Raw genomic sequence first — 13,541 nt, forward strand, 5'->3', positions numbered from 1 at the left:
CCCCCGTCTGAGCCCTTCAACTGCATTATTTTCTTTTAATCCTCACCATCGTCCTTTGAGATGGTGGGTCTTGGGGAGACACCACAGTTAGCAAATCGCAGAATCTGGCCCAAGACTCTCATTCTGAACCCTAATCACAAGGAGTGTGCGGTCTAAGAGAGAAAAAAAAAAAAAAAGCCAAACACACCAGTGCTGGGAAAGAAAGAGAATATGATCAAGGGCTGTGTCGTGCGCTATCCATAGTGCATCCGAGGAAACCAGGACCGGGAGATGGAAGCAGACTGCATGATCAGACTGCTCAAGGGGCAGACGGCTTGGGTCCTGATCTTGGGCGCTTCTGCCACTTTCTAGATGTGGGACTTCACTTCCGTGGGCCTCAATTTCTTGTCTGTTGAGATGGAGACAGCGGCAGTGCTCACCTCATAGGGCAGCCATGAGAGTTAAGTGAGATCATGCCTTTTCAGCACTCAGCGTACTGCTGGCACATGGCAAGAATGCAGAAATGTTAGCTCCTCCCACTGACACCTGTCCTAATAGTGCTCTGTGGGAAGGCTTTGCGGGGAGCACCCTGAAGGCCTGGTAGGTTGCACTTAGGCAAAGAGGAAGGCGATCATCTCCGCGCTGGGAAAATAAGATGAGAAAAAAGCAAAGAAAATAAAACGCAGAGGCTTTTCTGGGAAATCGCAGTTTTATACAGCGGTGACATTACTTCTTGTTATAAAAGCATCTCTCAGGGATAGACGGCTTCAATGGCACACCACTCCCGTCTGTCCTCAGTTTGTCAACACCATGAAATAACTTTTTTGGGGTGTGGAACATCTACACGTGCCCAGCAGTACACATATGCACACACACGAAGCCAAATGTTTCTGCAAGATCATTTATCAACCAACGCATTGAGATCAGGACACGGTTCCCCATATTATTATTATATTGATATTAATAATATTAATATTATATTATATATAATATAATATAATATTATATTATATTATTATTATATTGTCGGGTTTCTGGGTCAACCCCATGGAAACTTCCTAATGTAGCTGAAATGCTGTGTAGTTGCAGCAGAAGACAACACTGAAGCAGTGGGAGAAACAAGCTCAACCAACCCACATAAAGCTGCTTCAGAAAGAAACGGTTGGAGCAGAAAGGTAGGGTAAAGGCAGCTTTCATTAGAGGGAGGTACCGAGACTGCGATATTGGAGATGCCGGAGAAGATGACTTCACGATTTCCAAGATTCCTGTGGTTTCCTGACACTGCCTGTTTATCATGACAACCTCGTTCAGAATGTTTGCCTTCCCTCTTTCTTCAGCACGGATACATCACTGGCCCTGCTCTAATCACGGCCATGACTAAGGCCGTTTCAGATGAACAAGCAGAATGAAAAAATGAGGATGGGGCAGGGGGAAGCAAGGAAGAAGGTGGGAGACTTTTCTGCAGATTTGGGGATACCGTTGTGAAGAGGGAGGAGGGCAAGTTAGAAAAGGCACATGAGTATGAGGGGTGGGTGTCTGAATTATAAACGGAAGAAAACAGAGGTGAACGGGAGCATGGTGTTTCCCCCAATGAAGGTAAAGGTTGGGGAGGAAAATCCATTGTGCCCATTTCCCACACTGGTCACCAGTACATAGACCAGGGGTGGTGGACAGATGTGCGAACCAGCTGTGTATACATGTGCGTATATGTGGTCTTTTGCCTTTTATATATACACGCACGTATACGTGTATACATATGTTTATTATTGTTTTTAGAAAAAAAAGGCAGGTCTCTGTAACTCAGAAAGCACCTGCATAGGTTTTATTTTGACCGCAAGGAGAACCCCTTTCCTTCCCCCCACCACCTCCCACTCTCAGTTTGGTGTAACTTCACTCCCTCTCTCTCATCTACTTGATTTTGGGAGATTTAAACACAGGAAAAAAAAAAAAAAATCTATCTACTGCTTATGCAATTGTGAGAAAACAAAAAATGTGGTTTAAAGCAACCCTGAGTGGGACCCTGTGCCAGGATCCAGCCCCGGATGCCCGCGTGTCTCCGCCTCTCTCCGAGTCCTGGAGAAGGGATTTCACAGACTCAGGAAGGAACTGGATTATTGAGTCATCAGGGCAGATGTGCGATGACCAGAGAGAGAATGCTTAACGGCCTTCTTAAGGAAAAAAATAACAAAAAGGACAAAACCCTTGTTCCTTTGACTTGCTGCTTTTATAAGGACCTAGAAACCCGCCCCCCGCCCCCCGTCCTTGCTTTAGGGCCTGGGTGATGACGTACCACAGGGTTTCTTTTAACTTACTATTTTTTGATGTTTTTCTCAGTCTGTAAAAACACTACCAGTTCTCATTTTCTAAAAAGATTAATGTTCTCGATAAGATCTTGAAGTCCCTCTTGTTGGCTTGTTCTAGAAAGTCAGACAATAATAGTTACACAAAAACTAGAAAGGGTTTTATAGCAACAGGTGCTAAGAAAACTTGTTTTTAGACCTCGACATACTTTCTATTAATTCAGATGCTCTGCTGCATTATTAGTTTTAACCAAGAACTGCATTATTAGTTTTAACCAAGAACTAGAAATCTGTTTTCCCAAGTGTACTCCCTGGGCCACTGACTTCCGGATCAACTGGGGGGTTTGCCTGAAAGCCAGATTCCTGGGCCTCATTGGACACAATCAGAATTTCCAGTTGCTACAGTTGAAAGCCTGGAACCGGTACTTTCAGTGAATGCCCAGATAATTCGCATACACTGGAAAGTTTGAGAAGCAGGGAGAGAGCACGAGAAGCAGAACCAGTGCGTCGAGGGCCCAACGGAATGATTGGCACGTAATAAACATTCTCAGAACAACAGCCATCGTCATCATTACGTGATGCTGGCGGACGCCCTGGGGGAGTAAAGTGCATTAGGCGTCTGTTAACTGCGGACTTAGAAGACTGGGCACCACCCCCAACAGAAATTCTACAACCCTGGGGATTGAGAGAAAGGCTGACAAATGTATTTCACTCTAAGGAGATTGGATCTGCATGGTTATTGCAAGAGAAAACTCATTTTTCATTGTTTGCTCTTTGCCCACTTTCTCCTCCATCAGGCCACGCACTTTTGGGAAAGCCTCTCGGCCTCCCTCCTGAGCCCTGCCACCTGCCACTGGAGCAGAGGTGCAGTTCGTTCCAAGCATCCCCCTGCCTGCGGTCTACAAGTCTTTGCCAGATTCATAAGGAAAACCCAATTTTCCTGTCCTCCGGGGAATGACAGTGGCTGGCTTGGGAGCACCTGGGACACGGGAGATACAGATGTGGCTTTAGGAGGACAGTGACGTAGGCCAGCACCGCAGTGTCCAGACACAGACACAGGCACAGGCACTCTGGCCTCCTCGCCCGACATCTCACACCAGCTGATCGAGAAGCAACCAAAACTGAGTATTTTCTTTAACCCTGTGTGACTTTTAATTTAAAAAATGGGAGGGACTTCCCCGGCAGTCCAGTGGTTAAGACTCTGTGCTTCCACTGCAAGGGGCACGGGTTTGATCCCTGGTCAGGGAACTAAGATCCCGTAAGCCGAGTGGCATGGCCAAAATAATAAAGTAAAAAAAAAAAAAAAAAAAAGGGGAGATCCGTGAACAACTATGAAACAAGTTGGTTATCAACATTAATTGCAAAAAAAAAAAAAAAAAGCTTCCATCGGGGGAGAGAATAAGATATCAGACTTTTATTGAGTAGGTGATGGCTAGCATACAAAAAGGACACCAAGGTGGGGAGAGGCAAGACCTTCCTTTCATTTCATGTTCGTTGTGTGCCAGGCACTTGGCTAGGCCTTGACTTAAGCTCTTCCATGGATTCATTACCAGGGTTGGATGATTTTGAAGGAGTGATTCAAGTCAAGTGCTGGAGAGACTATAAATCCCCCATATAAGAAAGCTTTCCACATCTTTGCTTGTTTGCCTTTATAAAACTCCCACAGCATTTGGCTTAAGCTGCTAGGCTAGTGTTTATCATGATATACCTGGATTTGCTGTATCAGCATACATATTTAGTTCAGCTACTGGATTCTGAGTTCCTGATGGAAGGGATTGGTTCATCCCTGTCCTACCTGTGTTTTCTTAGGTCCCATATTTATCTATTTGTCATCCATTAGTCACAGGGCCAAAGCAGTGGCCTCCGTTGTTTATAACTCTTCTGTGATCTGGAGTCCATACTGTAAACCACCCCCTTATCTAACCCTCACACGGCAAGCCAATGTTTTCCATGCCCTAAATCAACCCAGACAACAAGGACAGCCCTGATGCCCCAGAGCCCACCAGAGTTATTCCAACCAGCCAATCCCAAGCTGTTTCCCAGCCCCGCCTTGCCTTACCCACAGAGACCCCAGTAAAAGCTGTGGCCTCTGCTTTCCCATCACTCCTTTCTGGACCCCGGCAGACACTGGTGCTTCCCCCCATGGCCCTGCATGGCGTGGCATGCCTCTCCTTTCTAGGGGATCTGTGAGGGACGTTAAACTTTTCTGTCAAAGGCATTGACCTCTCTGAGTTGTCACTCACTCACCTTTATAAATTAAGACCCAAATCAATCCCTCTGTTTACCACACCCAGCACCATAGGGTTGAAGTGAATTGTTGAATATCTCTGAAGTGGAAAATGGCCACCTAAACTCCCATTGTGCAAATCCTGAGTTATAAATCCTCACCATATGAACAGGGTAAAAGCAGTGAGCAGAGAGCTGAGGGTCACTGAAGGAAAAATGACCAACACTTTCAGAAAGTGCCTAGGTTTTCTCAAATTTTTGGTCTATTGGTTTTCAGTTTGTTTTGAGTTTTACTTCTGCTATTTCCATGTTCTGTCTTAAACCCAGCCTACCGTTCCTTTGTTTATTAGTCTCTTAAGTACTCAGGTGATTGATTGATCCACTATATCAATCGATACAGATATAGGTATATCACATAGCATGCTATTTGGTGTAATCCCACAAAAATTAAATTTTCTAAAAGCAAATAATGTAAAATATGCAAATAAGAGAGTCAAGGAGAATAATTATTGGTTTGTAGGAAAGCATCTAATAGACATGAAACATAAGTCTGAGAAAAGAAAATAAATCATTAATGAAAGTCAGCTTTTCATCAGCAGTGGTTAAAAAATAACAATAAAAGTCCAAACCCAGTGTCTCATTTGGCTGGGACGACTGTTAGTAAGTTCTTGGGTAACACCTTAACTCCTGCAATGTTTCTTTTGTCACCCACTGTCCCCTGGATAAATGGAAACTTAGTCCATTGTTCGGGGTCACCACTGATAAGTCGCCCCCATCTCAGCATCTGCCTGGGCCAGAGCCTCTGTTCCCGCATGGGAACCCACAGCAAACCTCCCTTGGAGAGGATGAATTGAGTGCAGTTTTCAAGTCAGCAGGGAGCTGTATGTACTTTCTAGTTTTCTCAAACTAGTGAATGCATTAATTCTTTGTCTCAATATTTTTACAGTCTTCGCTATATAGTTCTTGATGCCTGGAATGTGTATTAGAACTTTTGCTGAAACCACCAAATACCTGAAGGTTACCATAACTAACTAGTCACAGATGTAGTATTAAATCCATTCCTATTTTTTTTCCTCTCTACACAGCATATGCTGGAGCCATAATACTATACATTCTTGGAACAGATGCTATTCATAAGCAAAACTAATATCTTTTCCAGAGAACACTGCCTGATTTGTGGTCAGGGCCCACCTGCTTATCAGTGGGCAAATCTACATATGAGGTTATGATGGATTTTATATGTGGAAAGGTTAATTTAAAATGTAGAACATTTCCTAGTTACTAATTCTCTGCTGCTAACTCAGAATAAATTGTTCCATTATAATTATTAATTTATTTTTATTTTTACTTTCCCCAGCTTTCCTAATGAACTGTAGTATGAACAGGGCACCAGCACATGGAAACAGAGATGGTGACAGAATGAGGATATGAGGACTAAATATTCTAATGTTGAAGCAATTGCTGGAGGGTAAATCTGACTTTCAGCCATTTGATGTAAAATTTTAAGGTCTTTTTTTAAATTGAAGTATAGTTGATTTACAATGTTGTGTTAGTTTCAGGTCTACAGCACAGTTATTCAGTTATGTAATACATATATATATATGTATATATATATATTCTTTTTCAGATTCTTTTCCATTATAAGTTATTATAAGATATTGAACATAGTTCCCTGTGCTATATACTAGGTCCTTGTTGTTTATCTATTTTATATATAGTAGTGTGTATATGTTAATCCTAAACTGTTAATTTATCCCCCCTGCTTTACCCTTTGATAACTGTGTTTGTTTTCTATGTCCGTGGGTCTATTTCTGTTTTGTAAATAAGTTCATTTGTATTGCTTTTGTTTTTTGTAAGAGTCCACATATAGGCGTTGTCATATGATATTTGCCTTTGTCTGGCTTACTTCACTTAGTATGATAATCTCTAGATTTTAAGGTCTTAATGCCTAGGTTTAAGGGAATACATTTAAAAGTTAAAAGACAGATAGGTTTTCTTAGATGTAGGTTTGAAACTCTAATATAAAGACAATAAGAGAGAGCCCCACAGATGCCATTACATCATTGCTTTGGGAAAACAAAATGCTCTCTTCTTTCTCATAAAGGTGTGTGACCAGAGGTTAGTATCATAAAAACTTACATGACATTTAAATTAAAGGCCATGAAACATCTTTAGTGCACAGTTAACTCCCACTGCTACTTAGTAAAGTATATTTATTGAACATTCCCATTTTCTAGGTTATGTGCTACACTTTGTATTCCATGCTATAGTAGACACTATTTTTACTAATATCTCAAAATAAGCGCATGCTTCCTGCAGAACCTACACACACAAAGGCCTCCTTCATCACACCAGATTGTAAGCTTCTAAATGACAAGATACCTGATGACAACTACCATTCACAACAGAAACCATTAAGGCTGAAAATGTCACCATCTGATTTTATTAAAGTAATGGGCCGTTTGAAAAAAAAAGAAGTGGGTAGCTGTCATTGGCTAGGAATCCAGAGTTGGGGCTCAGAAATCTGCATTTTACATAAGTTCCTTGGTTCAAATGAGCAGCAAAGTTTAAGAGCCACGGTTTGCAACATATCCTGGTATTAACTTGCTACTGACAGGTCCTCTTAGTAATGCTTCTTCACTTGCCCTGTAGATCTCGTTACCTACAAAGCCACCGGCTGCCCAGTGTGGGGAGTGAATGCGTTCACAGTGACATGTGTCCCAATTCCCCTGCTTGTCAGGCGGTGACATAACCTGAGGGTTTGGGTTGGGTCTTCAGGCTGCCATTTATTGACTGTGTGTCTTTAGGGAAATCACTTTGTTCTCTGAGCCTCAGTTTCCTTACAGGATTACAAACCACATTGTGGCTACAGGGATCAAATGAGATCTTTTATGAAAGCATTCAGAACAGAGTCAACATTCCATAAATGTTAGCTGTTATAAATGTTGAAGGCTGCGCCTTTCCTGGGGCTCACGTGAGAATGAGTGAGAGAGATGGAAACTCCTGGCCATGACACACTCTCAACAAGAGCTCCCAGTGTCTTCAAGTTCTGGGGACTAAATGTAACTGCTGAGCACAGCCCCTTATTTGTTGAGAACCAAGGGAGAAACTTCTTTCTCTTCAGGCAGACGTCATTTTAGTGCATTTTGCTTTAATGTGCTTCCCAGATATTGTGTTTTTTACAAATGGAAGGTTTGTGGCAACCCTGCGTTGAGCAAGTCTATCGGTGCCATTTTTCCAGCAGCATTTGCTGACTTCGTGTCTCTGTGTCACATTTTGATAATTCTCACAATATTTCTAAATTTTTCATTATTATGTTTATTATGGCGATCTGTGATCAGTGATCTTTGTTATTACAACTCACTGGAGGCTCAGATGATGGTTAGTATTTTTCATAATAAAATGTTTCATTAATGTATGTACATTTTTTAGACATAATGTTATTGCACACTTAAGAGACGTGTAAACGTGACTTATATATGCGTTAGGAAACGAAAAAATTTGTGTGACTTGCTTTGTTTCTATCTTCAGTTTACCGAGGTGGTCTGGAACTGAACCCACGAGATCTCTGAGTCCTGCCGGTATTCATTTGCTTGTGGTAGGAAAAACGTTACAGAGATATTAGGTGATTAACAGATTGTAGGGACTGTTCCACTTAGCCTCTTAATTGAAAGGCAAGACTGTGATTTCCTTCCTTCCTTCCTGCTCTGCAGACAAGAGAATGGTATCGCAAAGAGCATTGCATTTTTGAGTTAAAACAAAGGGTTAGAGCTTCTAAAGCTACTGAAATATCATAATGAATTTAGTTAAAAGACTGTGCAAGGCAGGATACTTAGAGCTACCTTGATTCTGCCAGGGATCCCAGATACCACAAGATCCCAAGAGAACGCTTTAATGAGAGGACTCTTACCTACTGTAAAATGTAAAGGAAGGCTCAGAGCTTAATCTGAGCATATGGCTCTGTGTGTGTGTGTGTGTGTGTGTGTGTGTGTGTGTGTGTGTATGTGTGTGTGTGTGTGTGTGAGAGAGAGAGAGAGAGAGAAAGAGAGAGAGAAGAGGGCAGTAAAAGAACTAGCTTTCAGAATTTAGAAAAGTAGTTTTAACCCAATGACGACAGAATGGAGAAACGTGTTAGAAATCTTGACAAAAATACTGTGGACAAAATAGCTCTCTGAGTCTAAATCAAGTGTACTCTGAAGCATCCCTGATGGGGGTCAATTTGCATGACTCTTCTTTTGCATATTACCACATAGTGTACCTGTGGCTAGGACATTACTGCACTGACCTTTCACCCTTTTATTCCAAATTCAGTGGGAGGGCACCAAGCAGGCAACTGGCCAAGATGAACATAATGTGACCATATTATAAACTCACTGAGGGAATTCCCGGGCTGTCCAGTGGTTAGGACTCCACTCTGTCACTGCCGAGGGCCCGGGTTCAATCCCTGGTTGGGGAACTAAGGTCCCAGAAGCCGCTCAGCGCAGCCAAAAAAAAAGGGAAAGAAAAAACTCACTGAAAGTTTCGGCAATTTCAAGTTTAAGTCCTCTTTGTGTGTCTTGAGCCAGATTCTCTGGCCTGGACATTCAGAAGAGCCAGCCTGGCTATCTGGCCTGGCTTTTAAACGTTCCCAGGTGGATCGTGTCTCACGTCACGTGTGAGTGCGTCATAGCAGGGGTAGTGCTGATGGACACAGCTCTGGATCCACCCGGACACACAACGGCAGCGATTTCCGGAGATCTGCAGCTGCCATGATCCCCACAGGGGAGAGGAATCCAGAAAGGGCAGAAGGCATGACAATCCTCGCAATCCTCAGAACAGGGTTGTGGTGGGAGGTGACAGGGCAGATGTTAGCTCTGTCAACCCCCCCGGTCCCTGTCCTGTATCCATCCCGTCCCAACACACCATGCTTTCAATACTTGCTGAGTCTTAGGAGGCTGACTCCCTTTTTTCCATTTCCCACATCCAACTAATTTTTAAAGGCTTTACTTATTTTATTTAAATCTGGATTTCACAAGCAGGAAATCTCTATAGACTTCTAGGAGCCATCTTCTTCCTTGGGGCAAAAGGCCCTGGAATCCAGAGTGGACTGGGTCGGGGTGGTCCTCCTCCCTGAAGGAAATAAATGGGCTTTGGGGATGGAGGATCCAGTGCGATCATAGTTCCCGCCGATACCAAGAAAAAGCCCACAAAACAGACTGTTACATCTGCTTTCAATCTGCTTTTAGTAGGATTCCTTAGGAATAATGTCCTCTCCTCATTAAACCCATTAGCCTGGTGACATTTCACACAGTTTTATCCCAGCTCCAGGCAATGGCCTCATTGATCCAATCTTCCTGTCAGCAGCAGTGACACTGGGTAATTGTTATATAATAAGTGACTAAGGAGAGAAGGTGCCCAAGGTTTGCTCTGACTTTGGTGGATTTCGAAGCAAAGCTGGACCCTTAACCCACTCTAAAGAAAAAAAAAAGAAAAAACAAAAAAAACAAAAACAAAAAAGAACTTACATTTATTCCAGAGAAAAATTCTTGCATCCAATGAAGCCAATGTCACGTCAGAAACGCCAAATGCCAAACACTGGCAGATGCCAACCTGCCAGAACCGTGCCATCAGATTATGCGGCAGCACAGTGGAAAAAGCCAGAGCGAGTGGGAAGGGAAAAGTGCACTCGAAATGAGGGCAGTTTGTCTTTGTTTCGCTAGTATCTGCTAAAGGGGGAAGACATCGCTTGGAAGAATTAGAGGAGAAAGCAAAGAGCTGTCACGCCTCCGTTTGCCCAGCCTGCCTCTCCTGCATCCTCATTTCATGAGAACACGCACTTCCCAGAGCTGTCATTTGTTCTGAATCTTCTCCACTGAGATGACAATTGGAGTTAGCCTGATGCTTCCTGGGGCAAACGTGTTTTCACTTCTAATTTAGCAATATGGTTCACGCAGGCACTTTTTGAGCACTGGGTACCCACCCAGAAATCTGACAGAGTGATTTCTTTCTAGAGTTCGCACGCCTGTGTTTGCATTTTATCAGAATAGCTACACTGCCCAGGCGGGCCTTGATGGCAGAAACCACAGCTGGGGCTGAGTTTCAAAGTCAGGTCCTCCAAGACTGTGGAGCTCACTCCACCAGACAGAGAAGCAGGGCTGCCTGTTTCAGCAAGGGACAGCATCCCAGCACTGCCCGGTCATCCCTTCTCTAATTATGCAGCGGGGCTGTGAAGGGCCATCTCTGCGGGGTTAGGACAACAGAAGGACACACGTGTAACCCTGGGGAGCGTGGCCTTGCTAATCATTAGTCTAATTGAACTCTGGTGTGATGGGACCGACAGGCGCCTGCCAGCCTCAACTTCCCAGGAATCAAAGTCAGCCTGAGAGCAAAGCCATCATGCTTGTCGAGGATGGAAGGAAACAAAAGATGCACTATAAGCTGGCGAGTCCAGCTGCGAAGGCTGAATTGCTCGGGCCCATGTTTTATTCATTTGAGAAGGGTTTCTCGGGGAGAGAAGAAGGGACATTCCCCAGCAGAACTCACTTGCCCAGAATGGCAGGCAGAAAAATGGACATGTATGTGATTGAATTTGGGAAAATGGAAGAAGACATTTGGAATTGCAGAATATTAACCACGCTGCTGCAAGGCACCTGGACTGGTCCAGCGCCACCTGCCTTCAGAGTGAGAGCTCCCGGTGTTCTCTGCAGCAAGGTGACACACAGGTGTGGGCAGAAGACGGTACCTGGAACTGAGGTGTCTACACCCTTGGCAAGGAATTGAACAAAGAAATGTACTTTTCCATGCTTTTTTTTTTTTTTTTTTTTTTTTTACCATTTTTAAGTATACAGTTCAGTGGCAGTAAATATCAATACATTCACCATGTTGTACCATCACCACTATCCATTTCCAGAACTTTTTCATCAATGCTAATAGAAATTCTACCTATTAAACAGTATGCCCTCATTCCTCCTCCCTTCAGCCCCTGGTAACCGCTCTTCTATTTTCTGTCTATAAATTTCCCTATTTTACGTACCTCATAGAAGTGGAATCATATACTATTTCTCATTTTGTGTCTGGCTTATTTCACTTAGCATAATGTCCTCAAGGTTCATCCATGTTGCAGCATGAGTCAGAATGTCCTTCCTTTCTATGGCTGAATAATATTCCATTGTACGTATATATCACATCTTGTTTATCCATTTGTCTGTTGATCAATGGATGCTTGTGTTGTTTCCACCTTCTGGCAATTGTGAATAATGCTGCTGTGAACATTGGTGAAGAAATATCTGTTTGAGACCCTGCTTTCAATTCTTTTGGGTATGTACCTAGGAGTGGAATTAAAGATCATACAGTAACTCTATGTTTAACTTTTTGAGGAACTGCCAAACTATTTTTTACACTAGCTGCACCATTTTACATCCCACTAGCAATAGATGATGGTTCTAATTTCTACACATCCTTGCCAACACTTGTTATTTTTTTTTATGATTGGTCTTTTTTAAAAATAAATTTAATTAATTAATTAATTAATTTATTTATTTATTTATTTTTGGCTGTGTTGGGTCTTTGTTGCTGCATGTGGGCTTTCTTTAGTTGAGGCAAGCGGGCCTACTCTTCGTTGCGGTGCGCGGGCTTCTCATTGCCACAGCCCCTCTCATTGCGGAGCACGGGCTCTAGGTGTGGGGGCTTCAGTAGTTGTGGCACACAGTCTCAGTAGTTGTGGCTCATGGGCTCTAGAGCGCAAGCTCAGTAGCTGTGGTGCACGGGCTTAGTTGCTCGGCGGCATGTGAATTTTTCCCAGACCAGGGCTTGAACCCGTGTCCCCTGCATTGGCAGGCGGATTCTTGACCACTGTGCCACCAGGGAAGCCCATGTAATTTTTTATTTTCTTTTTAAAAAATAACCATCCTAATGGGAGTGTGTTGTGGTATCTCATTGTGGTTTTGATTTGCATTCCATGTTCTTAATAATTTAGTCACTAAGGACAGGTATGGCTTACCCTTTGAAATTCCAGTAGCTCACCCTGGTCAACCAAACAGGGTGTGTATGAAAGCCTATTTCCTGACAAGTCTCAGAGCTGCTCTGGAGGGGTTTCACCTTGTAACCCTCACAACTGCATAGCACACAGAGACTGATGGCGATTGTAGGAAGGCAGACTGGATCAGGAAAGGCACTCTGTGCTCCTGGGCCAGATGGCGGTCTTTCTCTATCTTTCTTTTTCTTTCTTTCTTCCTTCCTTCCTTCCTTTCTTTCTTTTCCTTCCTTTCTTTCTATCTTTCTTTCTTTCTTTCTTTCTTTCTTTCTTTCTTTCTTTCTTTCTTTCTTTCTTTCTTTCTTCTTTCTCTCTCTCTTTCTTTCTTTTTCTTTCTTTCTCCTTCCCTCCCTCCCTCCCTTCCTCCCTTCCTTCCTTCTTTCTCTCGCTCTTTCTTCCTTCCCTCTCGTCCTTCCTTTCCTTCCTCCCTCCCTCCCTCCCTTCCTTCTTTCTCTTGCTCTTTCTTCCTTCCCTCCCTCCCTCCTTCCCTCTCTTCCTCCCTTCCTTCCTTCCTCCCTCCCTCCCTTCCTTCCTTCTTTCTCTCGCTCTTTCTTCCTTCCCTCCCTCCCTCCTTCCCTCTCTTCCTTCCTTCCTTCCCTCCCTTCCTCCCTTCCTTCCTTCTTTCTCTCGCTCTTTCTTCCTTCCCTCCCTCCCTCCTTCCCTCTCTTCCTTCCTTCCTTCCCTCCCTCCCTCCCTCCCTTCCTTCTTTCTCTCGCTCTTTCTTCCTTCCCTCTCTTCTTCCTTTCCTTCCTCCCTCCTTCCCTCTCTTCCTTCCTTCCTTCCTTCCCTCCCTTCCTCCCTTCCTTCCTTCTTTCTCTCGCTCTTTGTTCCTTCCCTCCTCCCTCCTTCCCTCTCTTCCTTCCTTTCCTTCCTCCCTCCCTCCCTCCCTTCCTTCTTTCTCTCGCTCTTTCTTCCTTCCCTCCCTCCCTCCTTCCCTCTCTTCCTTCCTTCCTTCCCTCCCTCCCTCCCTTCCTTCCTTCTTTCTCTCACTCTTTCTTCCTTCCCTCTCTTCCTTCCTTTCCTTA

The sequence above is a fragment of the Eschrichtius robustus genome, chromosome 1 (assembly GCF_028021215.1).
Source record: "Eschrichtius robustus isolate mEscRob2 chromosome 1, mEscRob2.pri, whole genome shotgun sequence".
NCBI classification, from domain to species: domain Eukaryota; kingdom Metazoa; phylum Chordata; class Mammalia; order Artiodactyla; family Eschrichtiidae; genus Eschrichtius; species Eschrichtius robustus.